This window comes from Oncorhynchus gorbuscha, unplaced genomic scaffold, assembly GCF_021184085.1.
Source record: "Oncorhynchus gorbuscha isolate QuinsamMale2020 ecotype Even-year unplaced genomic scaffold, OgorEven_v1.0 Un_scaffold_35:::fragment_2:::debris, whole genome shotgun sequence".
In the NCBI taxonomy this organism is placed as follows: domain Eukaryota; kingdom Metazoa; phylum Chordata; class Actinopteri; order Salmoniformes; family Salmonidae; genus Oncorhynchus; species Oncorhynchus gorbuscha.
Window position 1 is genome coordinate 608,728 of NW_025745210.1, and position 15,579 is coordinate 624,306.

The 15,579-nt window shown below is 40.3% G+C and overlaps 1 long non-coding RNA gene across 1 annotated transcript; it reads left to right on the plus strand.

The window, feature by feature from the left end:
- The first annotated feature begins 1,382 nt into the window (after positions 1 to 1,382).
- Positions 1,383 to 11,752, plus strand: LOC124017941. Its single transcript, XR_006835543.1, has 3 exons — positions 1,383 to 1,826; positions 10,718 to 10,885; positions 11,047 to 11,752. It is a non-coding gene; the product is annotated as an uncharacterized LOC124017941 (long non-coding RNA).
- Positions 11,753 to 15,579: the final 3,827 nt, after the last annotated feature.

The following is a 15,579-nucleotide window of genomic DNA, read 5'->3' on the forward strand; positions in this document are numbered from 1 at the left end:
AGAGTGAAATTAGTATATTACGTTTGGTATGGTTACTTATATAAAACAGAAGGTTACTTAAGGCAAAAAGAGTAATGTATGTTTGTCAAGGAGGGTGAGTAGATGTATAACATGACCGTCTAGCAACCCAAAGGCTGCATGTTCAAATCTCATCACGGACAACTTTATAGTCAGTGGGTTTGTCTTCACAAATCAACTTTATCAAAAGTATACCTGACTGAAGTGCAGCCAATTGCCCTTCTGGGCTCAACCACAGTGACAGAGGTATAAAGTGTAGTAGTAGTGAAACAGAAGCATATTGTGACGGCCCTGAATTTTTCTGAACGTCTCAGTGCTTCTCCTTCCAATAGGGTGCTTTCCCTTTAATTCCCAATTAAATAGCCAGCACCAGCTGCTCAAAAGTGGGGTTGTGATGGAGACGTGAATGAGGATGTGTTCAATCCTCAATTCCGAAGCTTCTCTATTCCGTTTGTTTTGTTTCCGTTAAATGTGTGTTTTGTACCCTAATAGAGTTTACCCAGGACCGGATCCACTCTTTGCGTGGACTACACCTCTCCGTTGTTCTCCGTTGTTCTCCGTGGCCTTTCTCAGCTGGAGATCTGTTGGCGGATTGGATTGTCTGACTGACTACAACCTTTTTGTATACGGTATTTCATATGTTTTGGTGTGATGTATACCGTGATGATTTATGTAGTTAGTTGTCGTTGAGGACTTAGTAAAAGTTTATACGCTTTATAGTTGTGTGGTAAAATAATTGTTATATTGATTGTGTGATTAATACTGGGTTTACGCTACACTTTTCATAAACCCTTAAAACATTGGAAAGAACTTCAAAAACAACTATATTATTTTGCGTGGGTTGTATTACCAACATAAAGGATTACACACACATATAATATAACACAATGAGTTCTGGTTCTTCCAGAAATGTCCTGTACCTGAGGCCTAAAAAGAGTTCAGCCCGGTAAAGGAGTTCAGGGAACTCAAGTGACCTTTGTCACGCAATGATTGTCCGTTCATTCAAGTGTAGCGTAAAACCAGTATTAATCATATTTTCAACCAGCTGAAAATATGCGTTTGTACTAAATGAATATGATGCCAGATCAGTTGGCATTATTAGTGATGATAGGACGACAAACTGTATCTTGGAAAGTCTACACATTGTAGTTATCAGATTCACATGTAATTGTTGTGCAATTTAAATGTTTAAATATGAAACTATTTGTGAAAAGATTAAATGTAATTTTAGCTTCCAAATTAGAGAATTGGGGTTTCATGAGTGAACTATGCTCAACTCAGTGGCCCTGCCCATGTGAACAGACATTGGTTATAAACTATGAAACACGCCCTTCTCTCCCCTCCTATATAAAGCCCTTGACGAAAATGTAACTTTCTGTTCCGAGGATGTTAGGGCGACGTTAAAAGGGCTCAGATAATAAGCTGTTCCAAGGACGTGTGGACTTGAAAGGACAAAGACCACCCACCGAACTAAGCCAACCTTAGAGAACCTAATGAAATTAGCATTGAATTTCAATGTGAAGGTGACAACCTACACCCCGGAAGGATGACTTTTGACTATACCAGCCAGAATATAGCATGAGCTTAAAAGTATGGCAACTTGGTATGAACTTTGAACCCTTATTCACTCCAGAAGTGAGAAGCCGTTGAGTTAGCAGCAGTCACTAAACGTGGGCTTGGAGAGGACGGACAGAGTATCCATTCTACCATGCTCCAGTTCACCACTAGACATTCTTCAGAGGGCCAGAGAACCATAAAGGACAAACCGGCCTTCCATCGACGACCAATCTACCGAAGCGCAGCTCAGAGTAAATATTTATTGCATTCTCCTTTTTCAAATGGGCAGTTATTTAGAATACATAAGATTCTGTATTTACGATAGCATAACTTCTCCCTTTGTTACTCAGTCTTCCCGCTCTCACTCAAACCCAACCCCCTCACTTTGTGTAACCAGCCCTCGTATCTGTTTCGTCTACCAGGAACGTTTTATTTATAACATAATTTGTAATCAATGTATGATCCATTCTGTGTGATTATTTAGGTATTTAGTAAATAAATAATTAAACCAAATTTTGAATTGTTGATTCAACTTGTTAGCCAGGGTTCGTGGAGATTTACAACTTTCAGAGGAGACTGAAAAAAGTGCCGATTAAATATTGACTGCTATTGATGCAAAAAAATGACTAGGTCTTTAAGAGTTTATTCGGAAGATAACAGCTCTATAAACATTATTTCGTGGTGCCCTGACTTTCTAGTTAATTACATTCACCTGATTAGCTTAATCAGGTCATATTAATCACAGATAAATTATTTTATAGAATAGCATGTCATATCACTTAATCCAGCATAGCCAAAGACACAACAGAGTCGAAAGCCTTGGCCAGGTCAATGAATACGGCTGCACAGTATTGTCTTTTATCGATGGCGGTTATGATATCGTTTAGGACCTTGAGCTTGGATATCATAAGTAACCACTTGTTAAACATGATCTACTTTTGGGTGTCACCTAACTAATTATTTTTAAAGAACTTGTATGGACGATTCTTCACCACCAGGGGTCACTGATTGCACAATGTTGAACTCGAAGGGAAGTACAATGACGGAACTCTTCCATCGCCCAAGACAGAAGGGTTTAGCAGTGATACAGGAAAACAAAATGGCTGCTATTCCTTTGTTAGTTGTTGCATCTCGTGCCAACTAGCTATTGTTATACTGTTCCCACAGCACAAAGGATTCCATACTTTTATTTATTTTTTTTATACATGTTTTTGTTAACAACAAATCAATACAGAATGTAAATGTGGGAACACAAGTATATATGAATAATATACAATGGACAATTGGGCTAGGGGGTTACAACATCACATTACACAAGGACCTGAAATGACAAACATACACTTATAATTCTAACAGCTTTTTTGTTAGAAGAGTATTTAATTGTCTTACAAAAATAAATTGAACTATATTTTAAGGTAAGAAAGTGGTGATTTGTTTGTAAATTTACATTTGGCCAAAAGAATAACAAAATTAATTACATAAAATTGTTTCAGCTTATTTCTATCGTAGGTAAAGAATCCAAGCAGTTAATCTCTCCACAATAGTGTAAAATCTTCATAAATGTGTTCAATTATAAATCTACTGATGTCTTGCCATAGTTTCCTTACATAAATACAATGCCCAAAAAGATGCAACAGTGTTTCTGGGTGGTCATTACAAAAGGAACAATTTGAGCTGATGTTTTCCTTAAACTTCTTCATATGGTGGTTGGCAAGATAATATTTCTGAACAATTTGAAATTACACTTCCTTCATTTTGTTAAACAAGTAGGTATGTTTGTGGCAACATCCAAACTTTTTTCCAACATATATTATCAATAAATCCATTCCAATAAGGCATGACATAAGGTTCGTATCGCTCTGTTGTTGTATGGACCAAAATAAAAACAAATCTTTTCTACTGATGAGTCAACAGGTTTAATGGAAGGTAGGTTCTGAGGGTCAGGTCTTGACACGTTCCTGAATGTATATATTATGACTGTATATGTGTGTGTATGTGATACAGTGGGGCAAAAAAGAATTTAGTCAGCCACCAATTGTGCAAGTTCTCCCACTTAAAAGGATGAGAGAGGCCTGTCATTTTCATCATAGGTACACTTCAACTATACAAAATGAGAGAAAATCCAGAAAATCACATTGTAGGATTTTTAATTAATTAATTTGCAAATTCTGGTGGAAAATAAGTATTTGGTCACCTACAAACAAGCAAGATTTCTGGCTCTCACAGACCTGTAAGGCTCCTCTGTCCTCCACTCGTTACCTGTATTAATGGCACCTGTTTGAACTTGTTATCAGTATAAAAGACACCTGTCCACAACCTCAAACAGTCACAGTTTGCTAGAGAGCATTTGGATGATCCAGAAGAAGATTGGGAGAACGTCATATGGTCAGATGAAACCAAAGTATAACTTTTTGGTAAAAACTTGTCGTGTTTGGAGGACAAAGAATGCTGAGTTGCATCAAATTCATACCTACTGTGAAGCATGGGGTGGAAACATCATGCTTCGGGCTGTTTTTCTGCAAAGGGACCAGGACGACTGATCCGTGTAAAGGAAAGAAGGAATGGGGCCATGTATCGTGAGATTTTGAGTGAAAACCTCCTTCCATCAGCAAGGGCATTGAAGATGAAACGTGGCTGGGTCTTTCAGCATACAATGATCCCAAACACACCGCCCGGGCAACGAAGGAGTGGCTTCGTAAGAAGCATTTCAAGGTCCTGGAGTGGCCTAGCCAGTCTCCAGATCTCAACCCCATAGAAAATCTTTGGAGGGAGTTGAAAGTCCGTGTTGCCAGGCAACAGCCCCAAAACATTACTGCTCTAGAGGAGATCTGCATGGAGGAATGGGCCAAAATACCAGCAACAGCGTGTGAAAACCTTGTGAAGACTTACAGAAAACGTTTGACCTCTGTCATTACCAACAAAGGGTATATAACGAAGTATTGAGATAAACTTTTGTTATTGACCTAATACTTATTTTCCACCATAATTTGCAAATAAATTCATTAAAAATCCTACAATGTGATTTTCTGGATTTTGTTTGTCATACTTGAAGTGTACCTATGATGAAAATTACAGGCCTCTCTCATCTTTTTAAGTGGGAGAACTTGCACAATTGGTGGCTGACTAAATACTTTTTTGCCCCACTGTATATAGGGCTTTGGTGACAAAATGGATGGCACGGTGATAGACTGCATCCAATTTGCTGAGTAGAGTGTTGGAGGCTGTTTTGTAAATGACATCGCTAAAGTCAAGGATCGGTAGGTTAGTCAGTTTTACGAGGGTATGTTTGGCAGCATGAGTGAAGGAGGCTTTGTTGCAAAATAGGAAGCAAATTCTAGATTTAACTTTGGATTGGAGATGCTTAATGTGAGTCTGGAAGGAAAAATTACAGTCTAGCCAGACACCTAGGTATTTATAGTTGTCCACATATTCAGAACTGTCCAGAGCAGTGATGCTAATCGGGCAGGCGGGTGCGGGCAGCGATCGGTTGAAGAGCATGCATTTAGTTTTTTTAGCATATAAGAGCAGTTGGAGGCCACGGAAGGAGTGTTGTATGGCGTTGAAGCTCGTTTGGAGGTTTGTTAACACAATGTCCAAAGAAGGGCCAGATGTATACAGAATGGTGTCGTCTGCGTAATGGTGGATCAAAGAATCACCCGCAGCAAGAACGACATCATTGATATATACAGAGAAAAGAGTCAGCCTGAGAATTGAACCCTGGGCACCCCCATAGAGACTGCCAGAGGTCCGGAGAACAGGCCCTGCGATTTGACACACTGAACTCTGTCTGAGAAGTAGTTAGTGAACCAGGCAAGGCAGTCATAACAGAAACCAAGGCTGTTGAGTCTGCCGATAAGAATACGATGATTGATAGAGACGAAGGCCTTGGCCAGATCAATGAAGACGGCAGCACAATGAAGACGGCTCTCTTTTATCGATGGCGGTTATGATATCGTTTAGGACCTTGAGTGTGGCTAAGGGGCACTCGTGACCAGCTCGGAAACCAGATTGCATAGCGGAGAAGGTACGGTGGGATTCAAAATGGTTGGTGATCTGTTTTGTTCACTAGGCTTTCAAAGACTTTAGAAAGGCAGGGCAGGATGGATATAGGTCTGTAACAGTTTGGGTCTAGAGTGTCTCCCCCTTTGAAGAGGGGTATGACCGCGGCCGCTTTCCAAACTTTAGGAATCTCAGACGATACAAAAGAGAGGTTGAACAGACTAGTAATAGAGGTTGCAACAATGGTGGCGGATAATTTTAGGAAGAGAGGGTCCAGATTGTCTAGCCCAGCTGATTTGTAGGGATCCAGATTTTGCAGCTCTTTCAGAACATCAGCTGTCTGGATTTGGGTGAAGGAGAAGCGGGGGGCCGGGGCTTGGGCCAGTTGCTGTGGTGTCTGCAGAGCTGTTGGCCGGGGTTGGGACATGGAAAGCATGGCCAGCCGTAGAGAAATGCTTATTGAAATTCTTGATTATCATGGATTTATCAGTGGTGACAGTGTTTCCTAGTCTCAGTGCAGTGGGCAGCTGAAAGGAGGTACTCTTATTCTGCATGGACTTTACAGTGTCCCAAAAGTTTTGGAATTAGTGCTGTAGGATGCAAATTTCTGTTTGAAAAAGCCAGCCTTTGCTTTCCTAACTGACTGTGTGTATTGGTTCCTGACTTCCCTGAAAAGTTGATTTTCGCGGGGACTATTCGATGCTAGTGCAGTACACCACAGTGTGTTTTTGTGCTGGTCAAGGGCAGTCAAGTCTGGAGTGAACCAAGTGCTGTATCAGTTCTTAGTTCTACATTTTTTGAAAGGGGAATGCTTATTTAAGATGGTGAGGAAAGCACTTTTAAAGAACAACCAGGCATTGTTGGATACTCGGGCCAGGTCGGTTAGAAAGGCATGCTCGCAGAAGTGTTTTAGGGAGTGCTTGACAGTGATGAGGGGTAAGTCGTTTGACCGCGGACCCATAACGGACGCAGGCAATGAGATCCTGGTTGAAAACATCAGAGGTGTATTTAGAGGGCAAGTTGGTCAGGATGATATCTATGAGGAAGCCCATGTTTACGGATTTGGGATTGTATCTGGTAGGTTCCTTGATAATTTGTGTGAGATTGAGGGCATCTATCTTAGATTGTAGGACGGCCGGGGTGTTAAGCATATCCCAATTTAGGTCACCAAGCAATACGAACTCTGACGATAGATGGAGGGCAATCAATTCACATATGGTGTCCAGGGCACAGCTGGGAGCTGAGGCGGGTCTATAACAAGCGGCAACAGTGAGGGACTTATTTCTGGAGAGATGGATCTTTAAAAGTAGAATCTCAAAATGTTTGTGCATATACCTGGATAGTATGACAGAACTATGCAGGCTCTCTCTACATTAAATTGCAATTCCGCCCCCTTTAGCAGTTCTGTCTTGACAGACAATGTTGTAATCAGGGATTAATATTTCAGAATTTTGGTGACCTTCCTAAGCCAGGATTCAGACACGGCTAGTGTATCAGGGTTTGCGGAGTGTGCTAAAGCAGTGAATAAAGCAAACTTAGGGAGGAGGCTTCTGATGTTTACATGCATGAACCCAAGGCTTTTACGGTTGCAGAGGTCAACAAATCAGAGCACCTGGGGACACACACGGCCTGGGTTAACCTCTACATCACCAGAGGAACAGAGGAGTAGTAGGATGAGGGTATGGCTAAAGGCTATAAGAGCTGGTCGTCTAGTGCTTTGGGAACAGAGAATAAAAGGAGCAGATTTCTGGGCGTGGTAGAATAGATTCAGGGCATGGTGTACAGACAAGGGCATGGTAGGGTGTGAGTGCAGTGGGGGTAAACCTAGGCAACGAGTGACGATGAGAGAGGTTTCATATCTAGAGACGCTAGTTAAGCTAGGTGTGGTCTCTGCATGTGTGGGGGGTGGGACAAGGTGGCTATCTGAGGCATGTTGAGCAGGACTAGGGTCTCCCCAGTAAAATAAACCAATGAGAGCTTCCCTAAACAACAGTATACACAGCATATTGACAATAGAGAAAGGCATAAAGCAAACACAGGTGTTGATTGGGTGAGCTAAGACAACAACGGGTAAACAGCTAGGACAACAACAACATGTAAATGGCGATGAATGGGCAGAAAGGGTCAGTTAGCTACACACAGGGCCTGAGTACGAGGCTGGGGCTGACATATAAACAAAAGGAAGTACTGTGTTAATGAACAGTCCAGCAGGCATCAGCTGTGTAGCCGAGTGATCATAGGGTCCAATGAGCAGCAAAGATGAAACAGGGAGCCATTCGGTAGTCGATTACTACGCAAGGCAAGTGGGAGACACGGCGTTCAGGAAGCTAGCAGTACAGGGCTAGTAGATGGATCAACACCGACATCCACGACGCAGAGGCCGGTTGAGAGCACATTGGCGGAATTACGGCAGCAGACCAGTCGTGATGGATCGGCGGGGCTCTGTGTCGACAAAGGATCCAGGCCAATTGGTAAGAGAGGTATTGTAGTTGGTGTACTTTGTTTGCTAACTGGGAAATGCGCCTAGCTCGAAGCTAGCTGGTGCATGCTTCTGGACAAGGGTGTTAGCCACAATAGCTACTCGGTAGCAACTAGCTAGCTGCGAAGATCCGGTGTAATGGTCCTGAGCTTGCGGCAGGAATCTGGGAAGATCCAGTGTAATGGTCCAGAGCTTGCGGCAGGAATCTGGGAAGATCCGGTGTAATGGTCCAGAGCTTGCAGCAGGAATCTGGTGATGTAGTGGGGGGGAAGCAGTCCAATATGCTCAGAGCTGATATCGTGCTATGCAGACTGGCAGGTATTACCCGGGCTATCCGGGCTAAAGCGACTAGAGTCCGAGCTAAAGGTGAAGACCGCTAGCAGTGGCTAACAATGACTAAAAAGTTAGTAGCTAATTAGCTGGCTAGCTTCTGATGGAGGGAGGTTCCAGTTATAAGGTCCCCCCAAAAATTGCAGATACGTACCACATTGGGTGAGGCGGATTGCGTATATTTAATCCGAAAATGGAAAAAAAGACATTGAAATATAATGAAATGTATACAAAACCCACCCCAAAAAGACAATATTTACATGGGACGAAAACAAACATGTCTTACTGTGCCGCCCTCTTGGATGTATTATGAGACAGCCACCATCTCCTTGCATGTGTATGAGAATTATGTTCTCAATGTTCATAACACAATTCAATTAAACTACTCGGTCTGCAACCCAGAATGTGTAAGATACTGGTTGAATGAAACAGACGGAGGCCCAGCTATGATAGTCAAAATGTTTATTCTAGAGAGCGCTAGTTCGTTGTACAAAACCATTAATTTTATACTGGCTCCTTATGCACATACTTCCAAACACAAACAGACTCCTTACGCACATACTTTCACACACAAACAGGTGTCCTACGCACATACTGTATCACTACCCAGCCAGCAAAGATTAGGGAGAAGCACTCCCTGTCCTCAAATCTCTCAGAGGCCGCTAGCAAGGTCGGCACTGAATTTTGTTCAGACAGTCTGTGTTTAAGATACTATTTATTTATTTTATTTTGATCTCTTTTAGTCCCCATTTGGACTAATCTTCGAAGAGTTCCTAAACATTAAAATGCAATTTATAATACAAACACACTTTCACATATAACACACTATTACAAACATACATAATATATTAACATAAATACTCAATCTAAAAAATATTAATTCTTTATCTACTATAGTCCCACAACATTTCTATGTATTATATCTAAATTGTTTTATATAAATGTAAACATTATTTTATTGAAAGGTTTCTAGTTCTCTCAGTCAATTTATTCCATTTCTTTATTGCTCTAAATCAAAATGTTAAATCAAAATGTTATTTTGCCTACTTCTCTTTTCTGTCTGGACAATGGACAATCTATTCCTAGTATTTACAGAATGTCTGTCTCTTACCAACTGAATACTGTTGTGAATAGAACTTGGCTGTTTTAAATTATGTATATTATGAAATAAAATAAGCATGTTTTTTAAAATTATCTTGTCGATTGATGACCAACCAAGAACATTGCGCATGACTGCAACAGAAGAACCATATCTCCACCTTAAAACAATCCTTGCTGCTTTGTTCTGTGCATTCTGCAGCCTCCTAACTTCAATGATGATGCATCTCCCCAGACCACAGAACAGTAGTTCACCTGACTCTCAATTAATGCTTGTGTTATTTACTGAATAATTTTTACTGGTAAATATTTAGCTATCCTTCTGATTACGCATGCTGTTTTAATAATTTTATTTTATAGATTAGTTATTTGAGACGACCATGAAAAGCAGTTGTCTAGCTGCACTCCCAATAGTTTGGTTTCTGCCACTTCTTCAATTTGTACTCCTCCCATACTTAATTGTATCCCATGCTGTTTTGGCCTTTTCCTAGGGGAACAGACCAACACAACTTTGGTTTTCTTGGTGTTTAAAACAAGCTTGTTTTGGCAAACCCACTCCCTAATATTCTCCAAATCTCCTTGTAAAGCTTGCTGTACCTGTTGAACCGATTGTCTTGCTGCATAAATTGTATTATCATCTGCAAATATAGTAGCTTGAGCTTCGGCTAAGGCATAGGGAAGGTCGTTGGTATATATTAAATAGAGAAGTGGCCCAAGGCAGCTGCCCTGCGGTATTCCACAGTTTAACACATGAGGGGAAGAAAATGAACCATTGATATAGCTGGACTGTTTCTTGTCATTTAGATATGACTGTACCCAATTCAATGCTACCTCCTTAAAACCATAATGCATTAAGTTGGTAAAAATTATTTCATGATCCACTAAATCAAATGCTGCTGCACTGAAATCTAAAAATAGTACACCCACAAACTTGCCATTATCCATAGCATTGAGCCACTGGTCAGTCATGTCAACCAATGCAGTGGTAGTGGAATGGTTTTTGCGATAAGCATGCTGATTGGCTATAATCAGATCATTCTTTTCCATGTACAATAAAGACATTTTGTACAGAGATATAATTTTACTGACTAAACCTACACACCTCATTACTAGTAACTGTGTGATTCTAATCAATTTCATACAATGATATGGTTTCAGGGTGGAATATTCTAATCATTACTTTAAACATATAAGTTCCATTATCAGTATGACGCTAGGTATTCCTCCATTTTGCAGACCATGATTCCTGGAACAATCCCTGTGAAGTCGGAATGCTAGAAAACGGGCGATGAGTCCTTCTACGTAGACCCTGCAGATGGCAACTTACAATTCCTAACCTTGACGCAGCAGAAGCATAGAGAATTCCTTAAGGGAGGTAACATTTTCTTCTCATCACCGTGCAAGGTGAGCCATCAAATCCATATGTGATTTTTAAAAATATATTTTTTAATCAACCTTAGATAACATTTCATTTCATTAAGTTGAATCAGATACATTATTTAAGTTTCCGTTCAGTTTTTTTCCTACACACCACTTATAATGCTGATCATATTTATTTTCTCCAGATATCTCCAAGTCTGCATTTTACCAACTCCCTGCCCTGTCCCAAATGGTCACCACAGAACTTAATTTCAAACCCAAACAACCGTGATGAAGGCCCATGCACCACAGAGTAAAAAAGATCGGATCAAGGACAGATCAGCATAGATTTGATCAATTCCAATATTTGTGCTTAGGTAAATATTGTATGTATTTATTTTGTTTAAAATCAGTATGTGCATGGTCATTATGTTATATAGGTTAATTTAATTGTATTATGTTCTATATTTATGGTAAACATCTTGCACACCTAAATGCCATCCCGAGACAGATTATGCCTATTATAATTTATTATGACGATAGGCCAGTATTGATAGCAAGCATTACATCTAGTAACCTTTGACCACACTCTCCTTATCCTGCTTCAGTATGTGATAACATGTCCTATGTTTATTTATTATCATAATGAACCACTGACTGTAATTCTGTCCTAAAACACACACTTTACATAATACTGGTTGTATATTTTCTGAGATTGAAAAAGCTACAAATTGGGTGATTTGTATAGTTCCCCTATGACACTGTATATTCTAATATCCTCAGTATAGGTCATTAGTCCAGTAAAAACCTTAGGTTTGTCCCATTCATCTGCATATATCTAATCTGTCAAATTTAAATATTCAAATAAACAGATTTATGAAATATTATTTCATAATGTTATGCATTTGGCTCCGACTTATTTATACCCTTCGGTTTTAACTTTGATTCTCGTTTATTCCGCAAGCAGCTGCGCCTTTGCGTCATGTGTTTGTACATGCAGGTATAATCATCATGAGTGATCTCCTGTCTTCTGACTTGATGGGGATGATTTCCAGTGAAAAGGCCAAGGTTGGCATGACAATGTAAGATTAAGATGAGTGGTGGAATCTGAACTTGTTTGATCACCTCCATCACGAAGTAGATCCATATTATAAATCATCAAAACGTACCTGAAGTTTATCACACAGTGCAGCAATAATGTTACGTCATAGAGCCCTTGAAAAAAGAGATTGAACTTAATCAAGTAGACACTTTAAAAAAAATACAGACGTGAATGTTATAAAGACCTGATGTGATTGATTTTCTTGCTGCAGATAATTGTGAGTCCATAGTTAGTTGAGAATCTAGCCTTTTTATATGTACCTTTTTCATTTCACAATTATATGTATCACTGCACCATTGTAGAGAACAGAATGTAAAGTACTGTTTGTATTCTGACATTTTAAGTTAGTCTCACACAGCAGAGAAAGACTGAACTACCCGGCTCTGTGATCACCTGGGCACAGTGATTAACATTCTGTTTGAGAGCAAAGATATGAAGATCTGATGGGGAAACCCAGAAGCTAGATTTACAAAACCACTCTTAATTAACTGAATTCAGTACAATATACAGTTGATCACCTTAGAATACATATGAAAGACACAATCAAATGACAATGCTTTCGTTCTTATTTTAAAAAGTGATGCAAACATGTATGGGTATGATTACAACCAATTAAATCAATTGGAACAGGTGTCATCCTATCTTTGAATTTTAGCTCCAAAATCATTATTTGTTTTTATTCAATATAAATCCCCGAGTGTTGACATGGTTCTGATATGACAAAATCCAAATAAAGCACTATAATGTGACAGCCTTTATGAGCCTGATGCAAAATTGTTCAGAAAATGAGTGACAATTGGGGAAGTCATCAGCTATGTGGCTAACCACAACATCTAATTAAATGAAGGAAATAATCATAATATATTAGGCTTGAGGGAGATTGCTTTTCCTGTCTCCCCGTCCAAATCATTGTGTGCTGATGTAGATGTCACTCCACATGATCTCTTACTGTTCAGTGCTTTTTCTGACACTTGGAACAAACTGCTCTCACAAACAACTCAATCAAGACATGTCAACAATAATCAAACCTCAAAGTAATGTAGTTGTCCAACAGATGACATGCAGCAGTACATTTTTCCATGTGAGAACCTCAACCCCTTTCTACTGATGGAGATGTGGTGTGACAGAGAACATTGAAAACCTGTACTTTCAGAATGACACTCCATGTAAAAATCCAAACAATTGGTAGACCTAAGTGGTTCTCAACCAGGCATACTAGCACCTATCCGCAGAGGCTACTTGAGAAGACTCATGAGACCATAGCCTTACTGGTAAAAATGTACATGAGGGGGTACTTCAGGGGTACTCCAGGCAGAGAAAAATGTACTTGTGGTAGAGTAACCAAACTAGGTTGAGAACCCAGCCAGGTCACCATTCGACATCCACCCATGCCTAAGGGCGTCAGGAGATGACGTGGAAACTGGCCACTAGGGGAAGAGCAAGCGCTGTTACCTTCAAAGAGGTTTCAGTTTGGCTAAGGCGTTGTGGGCGGGGACGGCAGATGGGCGTAAAGGCGTCTGCATCCTTCCCAGCCGAAACAGTTAGGAACAGTTTGTGCATATATTATGATGACATTTTGTTCGGTTTGGACTTCGGTAGGTTTGTAAAATTATTTTTCTGTTTTTCACCTGTTCGGCAAGCCGAAATCTACGCCCCTTCGTCGGTGATTGGTCAACAGTAGGGATTCTTCAATAAAGTCTTTGTTGTCATTCAACGAGAGATGACTTATTTTCACACACATTTCATTGACAAATACTGCACCAAATATCTTAAATAGATGTGAAATTGTGCGACTTAGATTGACTATTGTTTCTTAGCTTGACTATTTTGAGAAAGTATATACTGGCTACGGTGTCAAAAAATTTAAAAACAGTACTATTGATGCATTTTTCTCTTTTTTTCAAGGGAAGGTCTTTTAACACCTAACTGACTTCGGCTAGGCGCCAGCCTAACTGAAGCATACTGACGCCGTAAGCATCTACCTCTGGTGCCAATGGTTGAATTTTCAAATCCAGCGATAGAAAGTTTTTGTATTTTAAGTGTAACAAATCAAATCAAATGTATTTATATAGCCCTTCGTACATTAGCTGATATCTCATAGTGCTGTACAGAAACCCAGCCTAAAACCCCAAACAGCAAGCAATGCAGGTGTAGAAGCACGGTGGCTAGGAAAAACTCCCTAGAAAGGCCAAAACCTAGGAAGAAACCTAGAGAGGAACCAGGCTATGTGGGGTGGCCAGTCCTCTTCTGGCTGTGCCGGGTGGAGATTATAACAGAACATGGCCAAGATGTTCAAATGTTCATAAATGACCAGCATGGTCAAATAATAATAATCACAGGCAGAACAGTTGAAACTGGAGCAGCAGCACGGCCAGGTGGACTGGGGACAGCAAGGAGTCATCATGCCAGGTAGTCCTGTATCCCAAACCTTAACCCTTACAGTGAATTCAGAAAGTATTCAGACCCCTTGACTATTTTTTTTTGTTACGGAACAGCCTTATTCTAAAATGGATTTTAAAAAATGGATTGAGGGAAATCTACACACAATACCCCATAATGACAGCACAAAAACAGGTTTGTAGAAATGTTTACATAAATATTCAGACCCTTTACTCAGTACTTTGTTGAAGCACCTTTAGCAGCGATTACAGCCTTGAGTCTTCTTGGGTATGACGCTACAAGCCTGGCACCTGTGTATTTGGGGAGTTTCTCCCATTCTTCTCTACAGATCCTCTCAAGCTGTCAGGTTGGACAGGGAACGTCGCTGATAATGAGGATCCAAATAAATGAATAAACAAACTACCACCCTCCCTCCGCCAACGACTGAGGACACTGCCACTCTCCCTCCGCAAACATGATTGAGGACACCGCCACTCTCCCTCTGCCAACAAATGCAGAGACTGCCACTCTCCCTCTGCCAACGATTATGGAGACTGCCACTCTCCCTCTGCCAATAGTAACTGAGGAAGACAACAGGTACTCAACTATTCCCCTCTTTTATGAAGTTACTCATCCTCATATTGTCAGATGATGGTTGGAGAACTGAAGACAAGGTTGGTGGGCAGTGAAAAATGCTTTTGTAAACCTTTTGTAGTAGGTGTAATGTGTGATGACCTAATGTGTTCCTGCTGGGCCCACCCATACTAATAATGTATGCACACAACTGTAAGTTGCTTTGGACAATAGCATCTGCTATGGCATGTATGATATGGATGGTTTCACATATTGTATGATATTATATGGAATGTTTCACATATTGTCTGATATCATATCCTAATATTTCTGGAACATATCATCCTTAAAATAAAACATCTTTCTTAGCAACCCCCACCATTCTTGCACTAACCTGCGTCTTTTATTACTAGTATTGATGTAGCTGTTTGTTTGTATTACGTTTTACTTGCAATGAGTGTGATATGTGGTTGCCTTACCGATCTTTATTAGTTGAATGGTCTGTGCTATGCAGAATCCTTGGACGTACTACCCATTGGAAGTTTAAATGTAAAATGGTTAAGCAAAGGGTTATGGTTATTATAGGTGTTAAAAGAGACAACATGCTGGCGCCTAGCCGAATTCGACTATCCGAACCGAGTGTGCTACTTCGACCTACGCTTGAAAACGAGGGGGGATGTCAATA